Raw genomic sequence first — 17613 nt, 5'->3', positions numbered from 1 at the left:
GCATCCTCCGGCCACGTCCGCACTCGAGCTCCGTCCTTCTGATAGGCGGGCGTCCGGTCACGTGATGGGGGCGAGGCAGGTGGAGCCCGGTTCGGGCTCACCATTGAGACCAGCGCGCTGCGGGCTAGAAAGGCCGGAAGGCGGGGGGGGGGGGGGAATCGAGGGAAGCCTGGGGCATTGGAGGACTCCGCGGCGCGGCTGCGCGTAGCGTGACTGGTGTTTGGGGCTGGGCAGCAGCCGCCTCGGCCGAGCCCCTCGCTCTGGTCGTGCCCCGTGCCTCGCTCAGACCCCCATCGATCCGAGCCTCCTCCCCGAGTCCCGCGGGAGGTGAAGCCTGAAAGCTCCCCAGACACCCCTCCCCGGCCCTCGCCGCCCTCTGGGTTATCCTCCTCCGAGTCACCTGCTTGCATTCACACCTGCAAAGCCTCTCTCTCCTTGGGTGCCCGATGCCCTCAGGCTTTTTAATGGCCGTGGTCGTCTTTCAGGTCTACGGCGACTCTGGGGATGTCACAGCTAAGAACTGAAGAATATTTTTTAATGCAGTCCAACGAACAGCGTTAGCTCCTTGAGGGTAGGTTGGGGTTTTTTTAGTATCCCCATCGCAGTAACTTGAACATAGGCGCTTAATAAAAAAAAAAAACAAAAAAAAAAACACATTTTTTTTTGGATTTAATTTGAATTAAGTACGATTTTGTGAAACTACGAGGAGTTGCATGGATTGGTGGATAGCTCTGACCTCAGAGTCAAGAAGATCTGGTTTAAGTTCTGACACCTGTTTTGCTGTAAGCAAGTCATTTAACCCCTCAGTGGAGTAAATGTGCTCAGGCCAACTCGGGGAGCAAATGGAGATCTGCCTCAGTTAAAGGACTTTTCGATACTATAGGCTTTCCCTAGACTAATGGATTTAAAAAAATGCAACAGCACCGTCCTTGGGGTGGGTGCTTGATTCAGAGAAATAAGAAGCCTTTAGAAGGGATAGGATGACATGAGATGGGAGAGGGTCAGATAGCTATAGAGGGCCATCAGACCTAGATCTCCATCCGGTGTGTGTACTGCTTAGTTTCTCTTGTCTTCACTTGCCAGTTTTCCCCTTGTGCCTTCTTTCAGAATGATGGAGATTTCTCTCCTCTCACACCCAGAAGCAGTTGCTATCAATGCACAGAATCTGAAAGGAGAGATTCCAAGAATGAGTCGTCCCAGCTTAACACACGGCAACATCTCTGACAATGAAAGTTTCCCACTGAAACACAAGGCTGAAGGCAAATTTGTATCCCCACTCAACTGAGAGAAGAGTCCCATGTCAGGGAGCTACCTGAGGAGAATCTCAGTTTTGAGAATTCTCAAATTGAGTTTGATGCTAGACATTCTGAGATCCAATTTCGTGAAATATTGTGCTTCTTGGAAAAAAAAAAGGGAAGAGAATGAATTTAAAAGTTCCTGAGCAACATCCTATTTAGAAAGCAAACTGAGTTATTTGGATAGATACAGTTCAATAAAGAAGAATTTGCTTATTCAGAAGCCTCCAAAATATGGTTACCCTCTAGATATAGCTATCACCAGTGGCACTATGAGTCTGGGGGGAAATTATGTATGGTCTTGTGGGACAGAGGAATTTCATTAGACCATAAGGTTGTCGTTCCAATGACAATATCAAGTTTAATTGTGTGTGTATGTGTGTGTTTAGTTGGTGGGCTATTTGAGTATTCAGTGTATTTTTCAGTCAGTTCTTGAGTTGCTCTAGGTTCTTTGTATCTGTAGGACAGTGAGTTTTGACTAAACTTTGAGGCCAGAAGGCACAGAATATAGCCATAGGTGTTGTTATTATTAATGAGTTATTTCAATTCTGATTCTTTGTGGTTGGTCCCATTTAGAGTTTGCCCTTTCCTTCTCCAGCTCATTTTACAGATGAGGAAACTGAGGCAAACAGGGTTAAGTAATTTGCCTTGAGTCATACAACTAGTAAGTGTCTGAGGCTGGATTTGAACTCAGCTTTTTCTGAATCCAGACCTAGCACTCTATCCACTGTGCCACCTAGCAGCCCCACAGATTAGTTTCAGATGAACGTTTGGTGCAAGAACTTTCCTTACTAAGGGTACTACTCTATATGCCATTGAACTCACTAGTTTAGCACTCTATCCATAGTGCCCTTTAACTGCCATCTTCACAGGTAGTAAAGGTAGCAAACATGAAGTGTTATACTGTTAAGATGAGACCATACCTGGGGATGGGCTTACAAAGTTCAAAAAAAAAAAAAGACTCTCAACTAAATTTGAAGGGAAATTTTATCTATTCTCTGTGTAAAAATTTGCCACACTCCTGAATTACTCTTTTTTTTAAGATTTTTTTTTCAAGGCAATGGGGTTAAGTGGCTTGCCCAAGGCCACACAGCTAGGTAATTATTAAGGGTCTGAGGTTGGATTTGAACCCAGGTACTTCTGACTCCAAGGCCTGTGCTCTATTCACTGTGCCACCTAGCTGCTCCCTGAATTACTCTTTTTTTGGGGGTTTTTTTTTGCAAGGCAAATGGGGTTAAGTGGCTTGCCCAAGGCCACACAGCTAGGTAATTATTAAGTGTCTGAGACCGAATTTGAACCCAGGGACTCCTGACTCCAGGGCTGGTGCTTTATCCACTGTGCCACCTAGCCTCCCTGAATTACTCTTAAAAGAAAGTGGCACAGTGGATAGAGCCCTGGAGTAAAGAAGACCTGAGCTCAAATCCAAGCATGGACACTTAATAGTTACCTAGCTGTGTGACCTTGAGCAAGTCACTTAACCTCAATGCCTTACCAAAAAAGATAAGAAAGAAAAGAAAATTGAAGAGTTTGATAACAAATTGGTTTGGGGGAGTCCAGACTAAGTCAAGCTCAGTGGTATGGTGTACTATAAGGAGAAAATAGGAGATACCTCTCTCCTCCTTCCCATACCCCTATTGATCATGACATCTCATCTAGCAGCTGAATTTACCTAGCCAAAGACAAAATTTTCCAGTTCAAGAGAATATGAAGTACAATTAGGGAAACAGAGGTAAATATTTTTTAATTCAATATCTATAAATAGATGCAATGAATGACTCAAGGAAGAAAGCCATTTCAAGGAGTATGATCCCCTTGGTAACAAAGAGCAGACCATAGATTCAAGAAATATTTATCTCTAACAGATTGGAACTGACCTTTGAAGAAATGAAGATGCAGGAAGCCCAGATGAAAAGCTTTCTTCCCCTCCCTTCACCCTGATGGAGGTGAGTGACCCTGAAGAAAGAGTAGTCAGACTCAACAAGAAGAAAAAGGACATCAGGACCCCATAGTAATGAAGGGGTGAGATGCCTTGGTCCAATGCATTCTCTACATGTATATGTCATTGCCTACAGGGGCTACAAAGGTGTTCTCATTACAAATGTCTGCTCATCCTTCATATAGGGGTATGTATTTGTGGGAGAGTATGTCCCAGATTTAGAGAGAATATTATATATCTCTTGTTCTTAATCTGTCATTTTAGTAGATACTTTGCTTTGAGTTAATGTGTCTGCTAGATTACTATTAATGGGAAACACATTGGTGGGAACTCATGAAACATAATTTCAGGAGTTCAAATCCACTGAATCCATACTCTTCTTCCTATGAGAGTAGGAGCTGCCTCTGAGAAGTAATGTTCTAATCTTCTGCAGGGTAAAATAAAGAACATCTCACCCAGTAGCCAGTATGGTAAATATTTGTATAGGATTTATGGACCTCTTTTTACCCACGTTTGGGGAAACCAATACATTAGTAATTTCTTTGGACTAAACTAGTGAGTTCAATGGCATATAGAGTAGTACCCTTAGTAAGGAAAGTCCTTGCACCAAACGTTCATCTGAAACTAATCTGTGGGGCCGCTAGGTGGCGCAGTGGGTAGAGCACCGGCCCTGGAGTCAGGAGGACCTGAGTTCAAATTCCACCTCAGACACTTAATCACTAGCCGTGTGGCCTTGGGCAAGCCACTTAACCCCATTGCCTTGAAAAATCTAAAGCAAACAAACAAAAAAAACTAATCTGCACCTTAGAGTTTTAGCAAGTTTTCAGAGTATTGAAAAGTTTAGTGTCTTGCCTAAGGCAATCAGCCAGCCACCAATTTATGTCAAAGAAAGGACCCAAAATCTGCATCTTCCTGACTTGGAAAAGAGCTTTCTTTTCACCATGCCATATTGCCTTTTATAAGCATCAGATAACATCAGAACACTTATTTAGAGAAACTCAGATTAGGGCAATGAGAAAATAATCTCAAAGGGGCAAACCCCTAAAATTGAACCTGGTCTGTGTGAGTTTTTTGAGGGGGATAGGTCTTGTGCCATGAATTACAAGTTGGATGGAATGTGGGAAGACATCCTGCTGATGGATTTGTATGTATGTGTGTGTGTGTGCATGCATATATATATACATATATGTATATATACATATACATATATGTATATATATATATCCTTATTTCTCACCTGGCTTTCTACTTTGGGATTTCTCTGATTTCACCCCAGGAAGCTCACTACTGGGATAATCTTAGCAACCCGTAAAATCTCATCAGTCTTGGTACTTCACCTCATCACTACCCTGTCTCTCTGATTAGAAGGTGAGACTATGAACTCCAAAGTCCAATTTAAGGAGAGAGCTCAGCTCAAACATCTCTTTATATCTCACCTGACTCTACTAATTTGGCAGACTCTGTCTGACTGATTTAAGCACAATGCCCTTCATTGGGTACCTTCTTTTCCTCTCCCCCCTTTTCAGCTTCCTTTTGTATTTTTGTCTTTTAAGCTCCTTGAGGGCAGAGACTAGATTTCTTTTTTTTTGAATTTGTATCTTCATTGTTTAGCTTAGTGCCTGCACATAGTAAGCACTTAGAAAATGCTTATTATTTATCTTTTTTGTGTTGGTTCAATTATTCTGGAAAGCAATGTTGAACTATGTGAGGAAAATTACTAAACTATTCATACCTTTGATTCAGTATCCTACTACTGAGTCTATTCCCCAAGAAGTTCAAAGACAAGACCCCATATTTGCAAAATATTCATGGGAACCTTTTAGTGGTAGCAAAAAAAATGAAAACAAATTGAATGCCCACCAATTGGTGAATGCTTGAACATATTGAAATGCATAGTATATAAATATTAGGAATTCCAAGATTCAGAAAGAGATGTATGAACTGAGACAAAATGATGTAAACAGAACCAAAAGAACACAGTTATCAGGTGGTGCTGATTGATTGTCATTTACTCTTGAGACCCATGCTTTTACTTGTCTTGCTAGAGCAGAAAGGCTGAGTAAATGTCATGCTACTATGGTTACCAGAGAGTCTGGGACTTTCCATTCCTCAGTTTTGAAGGGATGTGCAGGTATTTTTTAATTTACCAATAAGAACTCAAGTAGGAGTCCACACTCATATGTGGTTCAGCCTTGTCTCCTTTTAAATAGACTATACTTCAAAGAACGCTAGTCTTTTGACCATATCATAAATATCAGCTGTAGTAGAAAGAGAAAAGCTTGTTTTGAATTTGTAAACAATGGTTTCTCAACATAGAGTAAATTGAGCAAATAACCATACTTAAGAACACAGTGTATATAAAACATATAAAGCATCTATTCGCATGGCTATAGGCCACTCTCTTAACTTCAGACATCTCCAATCAGACACAGGATCAAACTGGATTCAGAAATTTTAGGAAATATTCAATTTCCATTTGTTTAACTCTTCACTGCTTTTCCTTTCAGACATGCAAAGGAGTACCCATTCAAATCTTATCTTATTAGATGAAGAGGCAGAAACTCTGAAGGAACTCTGATTCTGAGATTCTTAGAATAAGAATGGGCTATAGAACCACCAGTCTCTGAAACTTAGGGTAAAGAGAAAAATTAGAACTCATTGTAATCTTGGTCTAAGATGTCTGATCACTGATAGGGACCTCTGAAGTTCTGAACTTAGCTAGCCCACTGAGAAAGCAGGGTGAGTAGATTTAATGACTTCCTCCAGCAAAGATATTCAATGGGAGCCCTCTTCCCTAGCTTCATCTCTCTCTCCTCACTTCCTTGGAGCCACCCAATCAAAACCTACAGCAAGGTGGGGAAAGAGAGAAGTAGAATTAAAGGGGTGTTGCACCTATAGCAAAACAAACCAAAAGAATCCTGGGGCAAAGCCAGACATAGAGGAAGTCATTATCAATTTTGCTAGAGAAGAGAAATGTACTGCCCTCCTTTCAATAGAAATGGGGGAGGCTAAAGGTACAGAAGATTGTATGCACTATCAGATATGTTTTCACTTTATTTATTTTTTTTACAATGGAAGGCTGATAGGAGTTGTTTCTTTTAAGAACTTCTGATTTTTTTTTTTTTAAGGAAGAAGGCACAGGCTGGAAGATCTAGTGATGGGGTGGAGCCAGGAAGGATTAGTGATGGTGACCAGAGATCTTACTAGAGATGAAATGGGAGAGAAAAGCTCCACTGGGTGAGCCATGCCATTGTCTTTGGGGTATCCTTGGGCAAAGGCAGAAGCTGGTAGGGTTCAAGACCTCCAAGGCCTAGGGATAGGGCTGGCTATTTCGAGACCTTAGCAAAGTGACTCAGTTCTTAGGGAAATCAATGAATGGCTCTTTAGGGAATCCCCTGAAGTACTCCAGAGCCCAGGGAAATGGAACAAGCCTGGGAAAAAACATCCCACCTAGGGATGGAAGTGAAGGAGTAGACAGTGCTAGCACTACACCTTTTTGGGAACACCTTTGTCCTCCATCCCAGAAACGTTTTCTTTCCCTTAAAGCCCCCCCCCCCCCCCGCCCTTTAGCTTCTGAACTTTCCCAAAACTCAAGGTTTGAACAAGAAAACAACTTATCCTGAATCAGAATCCAGAGAGAAGCAAAACAAGGATGAATGTACTAAATACAAAATTAAACAGTCCCTGTTCTCAGTAACCCATACTTGAACTACTTGAGGTGAGGGGAAAAACAAAGAATTCAACTGCGGGACAGATAGAAAAGCCCAGAAGTCATAAGGGAAATGGCTGGCCACTGGTACGAGCTAGGAATCCTTAGGAAAGGACAGTTAACCTGCTTTAGCTGCTCTCTAAATTTATATTATTAAAAAAAACCTAATAAGTTTTAGGTGCATCAATCCATTAGTAATCTTTCCAAAGGAGTTTATTATTAGATAAGTGTAGACCCTAAACTCTAAAAGGACTTTGCTTACCATACCTTTTTTTTCACTGAATATGGTGACTTTATTGATGGTACACAATAAAGGACTCTAGACTTCTCCCCCCTACTACAGGGGTGCTTTGGGACAAGGATGTAAATGGGGCACAGGATCCCTGGTAGAGGAATGCATGTTAGGGATGTGGGCTCCCCAGTGATGCAACTATTTTTTGGCTGGGGATGAAGATTCATCTATGGCTTCCCATTTTATTCTTTGCAGGCCATGAAGATCATGAGGTCAACTACACAGTTGCTATAACCATACTCATTGTCATACCATAAAATAAACTTGACAAAGTGGTCATTGAGGGCAATACCAGTGCCTGCATCAAAGGTAGAAGAGTAGGTGTCACTGTTAAAGTCACAGGATATAACCTGGTCCTCTGTGTAGCCCAGGATGCCTTCAAGGGTCCCTCTGATGCTTGCTTCACCACTTTCTTGATGTCATCATATTTGGCAGGTTTCTCCAGGCAGCAGGTCAGATCCACAACAGATACATTGGGAGAGGGAACACGGAAAGCCATGCCTGTGAGCTTTCCATTCGGCTCAGGGATGACCTTGCCTACAGCCTTAGCAGCTCCAGTGGAAGCAGGGATGATGTTTTAGGCAGCACCACACCCATCACGCCACAGCTTGCCAGAGGGACCATCCACAGTCTTCTAGGTAGCAGTAATATCATGCACTGTGGTCATGAGTCCTTCCACAATGCCAAAGTTGTCATGAATGACCTTGGCTAAGGGGGCCAAGCAGTTGGTGGTGCAGGAGGCATTACTGATGATCTTAAGGGAATTATCATATTTCTCATGGTTCACTCCCATTATGAACATTGGGGTATCAGCAGAAGAGGCAGAGATAATGACCCATTTGGTTCCACCCTTCAAGTGTGCCCCAGCCTTTTCCATGGTGGTAAAGACACCAGTGGACTCTACAACATACTCAGCTCCAGCATCTCCCCATTTAATATTGGTGGGATCCTGCTCCTGGAAGATGGTAATAGCTTTTCCATTGATCACCAGCTTTCCATTCTCAGCTTTGACAGTGCCCTTGAACTTGTTATGGGTGGAATCATATTGAAACATATAAATCATGTAGTTGAGGTCAATGAAGGGGTCATTGATGGCCACAACATCTACTCTGCTGGAGTTGAATGCAGCCCTGGTCACCAGACGCCCAATGCAGCCAAATCCATTGACTCCAACCTTCACCATCTTGGTTCAGGAATGCGACTGAGCAGAGCAGCGGATCCTTGCAGGGAGCTTGGAGAAGAGCTGAGAGCCTTTGCTTACCATACTTACATAATAAATATGGTATGTGATTAGTAAGGAATGCAACTAGTCTGGAGAAAAATAGGATTTTGTCCCCTAGGTTTAGCTTTTTCTCCAGGTGTTTTCCCTAAGAACTGATCTGCATGAGTATGGTAAACTGGGAGAAACTTGATCCCAAAGACTGACAATTTGGGGAAAAGAGTAATATTTAGTAATAAGTAGCATTTATATAGTGCTAAATATGATGGGAACTATGCTAAGTTCTTTAAATATTTCCCTCAATATATATATATATATATATATTTATTTATTTATTTGTTTGTTTGTATGTTTATTTATCTTCACAACAACCCTAGGAAAGTAGATGAAATTCGTATCCCCATTTTTTCAGTTGAGAAAACTCAGGTTAAGTGATTTAAGGACATCGTGTCTGAGGCAAGATTTGAACTTAAGTCTTCCTGACTTCAAGCAAGTTGCACAACCTAGATTCCCTTCCATGTACCAATGATGATGTTAATGATGAGATATAGTCTAAGCATTGTCAAAATATTTTGGAGATGCCCTGTTACCCAGAGCTCAGTCACAGCAATCTTGGCATCACAGCAATATTTAGGGCTCTGGATGATTTCACCCCTGGCAAAGTGTATTGCTTTGATCACTACCAGATGTTCACTGAGGGATTTATGCCCATTTCCCAGGGACTGAGAACCAATGTGCAGCAATCTAAAACATCCATTACCTCACTTGACATGCTTATGATCCCTGTTCCTTATAACTGCTAAGTGAACTGAAGCAGGTACTGTCCTCCTTTTCTCACTGATTCTGTACTCTACTACTGTGAGACAATCAGATTGGAGACTGCTCCCATAGGACCTAGGATCACCTGCAATGTACACACGTGAGCCTGCCATGGGAACAGCAATTTAAGACCTAAAAATGATGATGCCACTGTCCAGCCCATTTGTGATTTTTATGTATATAATCTCTGCCTTTCCCCCGTCAAGATAAACCCACCCCCTCAGGAAGACTTCCTCTTGTGAGCATAATTTTCCTCACTCTGAAACTAATTAAATTTCTGCTTGTTCCCTGACTCTCCTGACTCTAGTATCTATTTGAATACAGTTATTCACAGGTTAGAGACCATTCTGGTCTGGTGGACACCATCGAAGGTTAAAACCTAGGTAATGTTTACCCTAAACCATAAATAAATTATTCCATTCAATTCAATAAAGGCTTATAGTATCTAGGCACTACACTAGGCGCTAGGGATAAAATGAAAAAAAAATAATTGCTGTCCTTAAGAAACTTATATTCTATATTAAATACAAAATAACTTCAGAGAACATGGGAAGGCAGACCCAAGATGGCAGAGTACATTGTAGTCTAGAAAATACACCAGCCTGAATCTTGATTAGAAAATCAATCAATAAACATTTATTAGGCACCTAAATCTGTGCCAGAGACTCTGCTACATACTAGATACAAAAGGAAGCAAAAGATTATCCCTACCTCAAGGAACTTAGAATTTACTGAAGGGAGTAAATGTAAATATAAATATGTGTTATATGCAAGGTAAATAAAAATAATCATAATCACAATGATTTATTTTTCCAGTCAATGTCAGTATGGGGAGACAGATAGAAAGGAATGTAGACTTTGAGTCTAGGCTGGGCACTAGGGTAAGAAAGACACTGCAATCTAGTAAAGAGGGATCTAAACCTTTGGAGAGTTCAGAGATAGGCACCAAATGTCAGTTGCCCTGCATCAGACCACTTTATAAGCACTGCAAGTTTCTAGTCTAAACTATTCCTAAGTATCTGGAATTGCTGTTATTCACCCTTTATTCTTAGAGAGGATCAGGAGACTAATGTCTTGACTTGAAAGTGAACTGGACTTAATTAATACAGAGCTGTGGTCATCAGCCTTTCTCTTCCAGAGTCATTGGAGTCCAATAGCAAGACATAGATCAAGACAACTGGTGATGGCCAGGATAAAGTGGGAGACTTTGATCTTTTTAAACTAAGATTTTTTCCAGGGACCAGTTTGTCTGAGGTAAGACCCAGTAAGTAATTAAAGAATAGTTAGGAATTGACATATGGCCTAGTTTGCCTTGATAAAGAGTCAGTCTGGAAAGGGAAGAACCTCAGAGTTTCTGGCCAGAATAGAAACCATAATTATTTACACTCACTCTGAGTCATTAAAACTCAAACAATGAACAAATGAGTCTTGGATCTTTAGTCATTTAGTGAAAACTAGAATGACTTAGATTTAAAGGCATAATCAAATAGCTCTATTTGAATCACAATGCGTTTTAACAAAGCCTAATTTTTCAGAGCTACATTTTAAGAAAACACAAATAAATGTATGAGAGAAACTATAGGAGAATTAATTGTCCCAGTTAAAAAAAACTAATGATAGAATAAATAAGAAAAAAAATCCAGCCCCTAAACCCTAACATACCTTGAGAAATAAAAGTGATCAAAATTTATATATGCATTTGAACAGAGCATACATATGTAATGAATGGTGAGACTCCCCACATGGACAGGGGAGGGGAAAAAGAGAAGGAGGAGCCTAGATAGAAAAGCAGAATTCTCAATACCCCAAGAAAGCAGGAACAGTCCATACCTTTCCTCTAGAAATGTAAAATGTCTGTAATATAAAGTTGGAAGTCAGAAAATAGACTAGAAGAAAAAGCAAATAAAAAACAAATCTCAGGGGCAGCTAGGTGGCATAGTGGATAAAGCACCGGCCTTGGAGTCAGGAGTACCTGGGTTCAAATCCCATCTCAGACACTTAATAATTACCTAGCTGTGTGGCCTTGGGCCAGCCACTTAACCCCATTTGCCTTGCAAAAACCTAAAAAACAAACAAACAAACAAAAAAACCAAATCTCACCATAAAAAGCAATTATAAAAATGCTCAAGACAAAAACCAAGAAGAGAATTATCTAAAACAATCTGTAAGTAAAACTAAAAAAACAAACAAGCAAACAAAACAAAAATACAGTTTGGATATAAATTCAATTAGAATTCCTAGCAGAAATGAAGCAAGAGTTAGTAAAAAAGAGTTTGAAATGTTTTTTTTATAAATGACAGAATTAGAGGGAAAAAACTGAAAATAAGATGGTGAAAAAAGAATGGAAGTGGAATGGAAGACAGAATCAGAAAAAGAATTAAACACTTGACAGAAGAGGTATAAAACTTTGTCAAGTCAGCAAACTTTCTGAAAATTCAAATAAACAGGGTGGCTAGGTGGTGCAGTGGATAAAGCACCGGCCCTGGAGTCAGTAACACCTGGGTTCAAATCCAGTCTCAGACACTTAATAATTGCCTAGCTGTGTGGCCTTGGGCAAGCTACTTAACCCCGTTTGCCTTGCAACCCCCCCCCCAAAAAAAAATTCAAATAAACAAAATAGAAATCAATGACTGTCAGAAACAGAAATACTTTTTAAATTTTTTTTGAATTTTACAATTTTCCCCCCTAATTTGGCTTCCCTCCCCTCTACCCCCCACAGAAGGCAGTCTGTTAGTCTTTACATTGTTTCCATGGTATACTTTGATCTAAGTTGAATGTGATGAGAGAGAAATCATATCCTTAAAGGAGAGAAATAAAGTATAAGAGATAGCAAAATTACATAATAAAATAACATTTTTTCACTGTTTAAGGAATTTTTATTAAAGCAAAGATTTTATAATCCAAATTACATTTCCTTGCTCAGTTATCAATTCTGTTAAGATAACATTTTTTAAAAAAATTAAAGGTAATAGTCTTTGGTCTTTGTTCAAACTCCATAACTCTTTCTCTGGATACAGATAGTATTCTCCATTGCAGATATTCCAGAATTGTGCCTGATTGTTGCACTGATGGAATGAGCAAATCCATTAAGGTTGATCATCAACACCATGTTGATGTTAAGGTGTCCAATGTTTTTCTGGTTCTGCTCATCTCTCTCAGCATCAGTTCATGCAAATCCTTCCAGGCTTCCCTAAATTCTCATCCCTTCTGGTTTCTAATAGAACAATAGCATTTCATCACATACATATACCACAGTTTATTAAGCCATTCCCCAATTGATGGATATTCACTCAATTTCTTATTCTTTGCCAGCACAAACAGGGCTGCTATGAATATTTTTGTACAAATGATTGTTTTTACCCTTTTTCATAATCTCTTCAGGGTATAGACCCAGTGGTGTTGGTCAGCAAGAAAATTAAAATAAATACTTAAAATATAGAAGAAAATGTGAGGTATCCTATACCCAAAACAACTGATCTTGAAAACTGATCAAGGAGAAAAAATAAGAAACTTCGAACTAAAAACCATGACCAAAAAAAGAACATAGGCATATTTCAAGAGAATTATCTAGATCTCTTAGAACAAGAAAGCAATATGTTAATAGAAAGAATCCACCACTCACTTCCTGAAAAAAAAAATCCAAAATGAAAACTCCCAGTAACATTATAGTCAAATTCTGCTTTCCAGGTCAAAGAAAAAATATTTCAAGTAACCAAAATGAAAGAATTCAAGTTTGGAGGCGCAACAGTCAAAATCACACATGATTTAGCAGTCATTTTAAATGAGCAGAGAGCTTGAAATATAATATCGCAGAAGACAAAGGACATAGGCTTACAGAAATATATAATCTTCTAGAGCAGAAATTGAATCTTTAATGATATAGAAGACTTCCAAAAATTTCTGGTGAAAAGACCAGAGCTGCATAACCTATAGTTCAAACACAGGAGTTAAGAGAAACACAAAAAGGCTTAAATGAACAATCATTTTTTTTATTATACCTTTTTTATAAAAAGATTTTATTTATTTTGAGTTTTACAATTTTTCCCTTAATCTTATTTCCCTCCCCCCCACCTCCCACAGAAGGCAATTTGCCAGTCTTTACATTGTTTCCATGGTATACATTGATCCAAATTGAATGTGATGAGAGAGAAATCATATCCTTAAGGAAGAAACAAAGTATAAAGTTTTTTTCCCCTAAATTAAAGGTAATAGTCCTTGTTTTTTGTTCAAACTCCACAGTTCTTTCTCTAGATACAGATAGTATTCTCCATCACAGACAACCCCAAATTGTCCCTGATTGTTGCACTGATGGAATGAGCAAGTCTATCAAGGTTGATCATAACTCCCATGTTGCTGTTAGGGTATACAGTGTTTTTCTGATTCTGCTCATCTCACTCAGCATCAGCTCATACAAATCCCTCCAGGCTTCCCTGAATTCCCATCCCTCCTGGTTTCTAATAGAACAATAGTGTTCCGTGACATACATATACCACAGTTTGCTAAGCCATTCCCCAATTGAAGGACATTTACTTGATTTCCAATTCTTTACCACCACAAATAGGGTTGCTATGAATATTTTTGTACAAGTGATGTTTTTATCCTTTTTCATCATCTCTTCAGGGTATAGACCCAGTAGTGATATTGCTGGATCAAAGGGTATGCACTAAATGGACAATCATTAAGGGACTAAACAGAGATAAATTGCTTACATTCTAATATGAAAAGATGATACATAATTTGAAATACATTATCCACAGGGGATCATGAGAAAGTCTAATTAGACAGAAGTCCTGGCAATAGCAGATGATCTTCATGATTTTAAGAGGAGAGTGGAAATGGAGGGGGAAAAGGTTAACTTGGGTAGGGGGAAAGAGGAAGATTAGGGGAATTAGCTCATACACTTAGGGTTCAATATAAAAAAAATCTTTTTTTTTTATTTTTGCAAGGCAAATGGGGTTAAGTGGCTTGCCCAAGACCACACAGCTAGGTAATTATTAAGTGACTGAGGGTGAATTTGAACTCAGGTACTCCTGACTCCAGGACCAGTGCTCTATCCACTGTACCACCTAGCTGCCCCTTAATATAAAAATCTTTACAAATAAGGAGGGAGGCAAAGCATGACTGCTTGAACATCTATCTCATCTGAACTAGTCAAAGAAGAGAGAAACACTCTCATATACACATTTGCGTGCATACACACACACACACACACACACACACACACACACACACACCTGGTTGAGTACAGAAATACATATCATTCAACAGGGAAATAGGAGAGAAAGGGGAGAAGAAACATGTTATATGGATGTAATGGAATAATATTGTGTAGTGAGAAATAAAGGAGATGAAACCTAGTATATAAGAAATTATGATTCTTATATGAGTAAGTTCACTGGAGCCTGCCTGTATGAGAACGTGTCCTTCCCCTCCCCCCCCCCCCGGAACATGTCCTATGTGATTTGACCACATTCTTAGAGTCCCAGGAACTAGCCATTCCTTGGAACATAAACAGTACTGAAAAGAATTGGCTATTCTCACAGTACTGACCTTAATTAAGTTGTGTCTTGTGGCCCCATATGACATCTTCCTAATATCATAACACTTACTGACTTCCTATGTTCATGATAAGAACTCTGGGATCCTTTCCAAATGAATTTGGCAACAAACTTTTGTTCTCCCCTAATAAATATCCTGAGACTCCAATCATTCATGACGATGATGAAGATGAAGAAGAAGAAGGAAAAGGAGCAGAAGAAAGGGAATCCCACCCATGGAGAAGACATTCTGCCTTTGACTCTCTCATTTGGAACTCATGGCTGTTAAATGGAAATTATCCAGCCAAACCGATTAAGAGTTGGTGCTCCCCCAAATTGGTGATGTTTTCTTTATCTTTCTCTTCTACTTTTGTTATAGTATTAATAATCCTTTCTCTTATATTTATATTTTTGCGATATAGAATATTATTGTAAGCAATCTATTCCTTGCATTATTAAAATACTTTCATTTTCAAGTGCCTGAGAGCGTCATTTACAGGAATGAATCCGAACCTCATTAAAATCACAATACACCTAGGAAGACTTGTATAATGGATAAAAGGTGAAGGAAAAAGAATCAGGAGAATAATTTATACAATGGCAAAAATAGGGTAAAGATAAACAATTTTTTTTAGTTTCCAAGGCAATGGGGTTAAGTGGCTTGCCCAAGGCCACACAGCTAGGTAATTATTAAGTGTCTGAGACCAGATTTGAACTCAGGTACTCCTGACTCCAGGGCCAGTGCTCTATCCACTGCGCCACCTAGCCGCCCTAAAGATAAACAATTTTGAAAAACTTTTTAGAAGTCTGATCAGTATATTCACCAACCCCATTCAACATGTACCCACCTCCTGATAGAGAGGTAGCTATATCTCAGTGTAGAATGAGATATATGACACATGTGCAAACATATACACATGGATGGAATGACCTATTCAGGAATTGGCTATGCTTGTTTATTAACAAAGTTTTTTTTCTCTTTCATCCTCAGTTGGGTAGGGTGAAAGGGGATTTTTGCTAACTGAAAAAAAAATTTAATTGTAAAAAAAGTAATTTCTGGAGGGAGGGTCTTTTATGAAGGTCAATTTGTTAATGAATATAAGAAAATCCCAGAAGGGATAATGGAAGGGTCAGTTATAGTGTAACAGAGATACAAGTGGGCTGAAGTCAATGAAAGCATGGATTGTTACATTTTAAAGTGAGCATTTACACTTCAAAATTTAGCAAAATGCAACAAATCAGGGATTGTTATTGTTTTGTTGATTGTCTAGATTTCAGAAAATGATAGATAAAATGTTAATAATGTACATTAGGGGCAGCTAATGTGGCACAGTGGATAGAGCACTGGCCCTGGAGTCAGGAGGACCTGAGTTCAAATCTGGCCTGAGACACTTAATAATTACCTAGCTGTGTGACCTTGGGCAAGTCACTTAACCCCCCCCATTGCCTTGCAAAAACAATAATGATAATTGATAATAATAATACACATTACATTTAAAAGTTCATCCTGAAAATTTTTTTCAGAGTCAATTTAAAAATATTTACCCCCTGGTAGAACTGATATAAATGGAGATGAAATACTAAGGTGTTTTGACCAGGAAAATAATCTTATGCCTATGCAGTTTCCAATTGATACTAAGAGGAAGAAAGTCAAGGGGTAGCATTCAACAGGCTGCAGGACAGCTAGTGATTCCCAGTGCTGTCTTATAGTCATGGCAGGAATCTCCGGAATTTTGAGACCTTGCCTCCAATTTTTAACCATATCAGCTTTGTCCCAGGGCTTTTACTACCACGATGATTATCTGACCTCACTTCTGGATCAGGAAGTATAGTTTGAAAAACAGAAGCATCTCATCGTTTCTGGGTCCCTAAAGAGCTTGATGCCTGTAGATGAAAGATTATTCTGGATTAAGACATCTTTTCAGGAATGGAGAAGCCATTCCTTAAATGAAAAAAACTGCTGGATAGATTTTTCCCTCTCAGGAAGATTATTATTAGCTTCTGGCTGACAGCTTCTGCTTTTCTAAAAGAACTATAAAAATCCTTGAGAGTTTTAAATCAAAAGAGCATAGGCAAGAGTCTATTCTTCTCATGAGGAAACCCTTAGAACAATTTGTTCAGTATATAGTAGGCATTTAATAAATGTTTATTGACTACCTGAGGAAGAAGTAGTTCTATATCCAAGGACTTTAAGATGCATCCTGATACTGGAAGTAGAGCTAAGCTTTACAATCATATGCCCAATGAGGGTATACCTGGCAGCTTCTGTCAAAGACTATTCATTAGTGCAGCACCTTCTGGCAAAGTGAAGAACAGGAGGAATAGACCTGAACAGAATAGCATTGGCTCTATAGCATAAGAATGAATTACCTCTCCATATAGGCCTCGCTCCCTAAGTATGTCCTTTCTCCCCACTGATGGTGTGTGGATTTGTGGAAAAATGTGCCCCAGGGAATTATTTTCTAGTTATGTACCTTTCCTAGAGCTAGGCAAGCTATCTCTGCCCCTTAGGGTTCTAGAGTAACCTGAGGAATTAGGATCCTCTCCTCTACTGACATTGATTAAAACCCCACATCAGGTAAGTTCCCCCCATTAAGCACTAGTACATTGTGCCCCAATTCAATTTAACCACTTAATTTTGATTAGCTTTTGCAAAAGGATGCTTCAACTTCAAAGCAAGAATCAACATTCATTTCTCCCAACCCTCAGGGGTATATTCTTCACTCTACTACTTCTGTCTCTGAAAGGAAACAAGCTCAAACTTGGCTCATTTTCTGTATAACACCAATCCCACCATCAAGTTCAT

General features: G+C 39.5%; 1 long non-coding RNA gene and 1 pseudogene across 1 annotated transcript; one reads left to right on the top strand and one right to left on the bottom strand.

The window, feature by feature from the left end:
- Positions 1 to 233: 233 nt before the first annotated feature.
- On the top strand, positions 234 to 6605 carry LOC141505030 (uncharacterized). The gene is made up of 3 exons (XR_012473527.1): positions 234 to 571; positions 3158 to 3238; positions 6360 to 6605. It is a non-coding gene; the product is annotated as an uncharacterized LOC141505030 (long non-coding RNA).
- Positions 6606 to 7414: 809 nt separating this feature from the next.
- On the bottom strand, positions 7415 to 8415 carry LOC141505029 (glyceraldehyde-3-phosphate dehydrogenase-like; annotated as a pseudogene).
- Positions 8416 to 17613: the final 9198 nt, after the last annotated feature.

The sequence above is a fragment of the Macrotis lagotis genome, chromosome 1, assembly GCF_037893015.1.
Source record: "Macrotis lagotis isolate mMagLag1 chromosome 1, bilby.v1.9.chrom.fasta, whole genome shotgun sequence".
NCBI classification, from domain to species: Eukaryota; Metazoa; Chordata; class Mammalia; order Peramelemorphia; family Peramelidae; genus Macrotis; species Macrotis lagotis.
The sequence above is the reverse complement of the archived record's forward strand: the minus strand, read 5'-3'. Positions and strand labels throughout refer to the sequence as shown.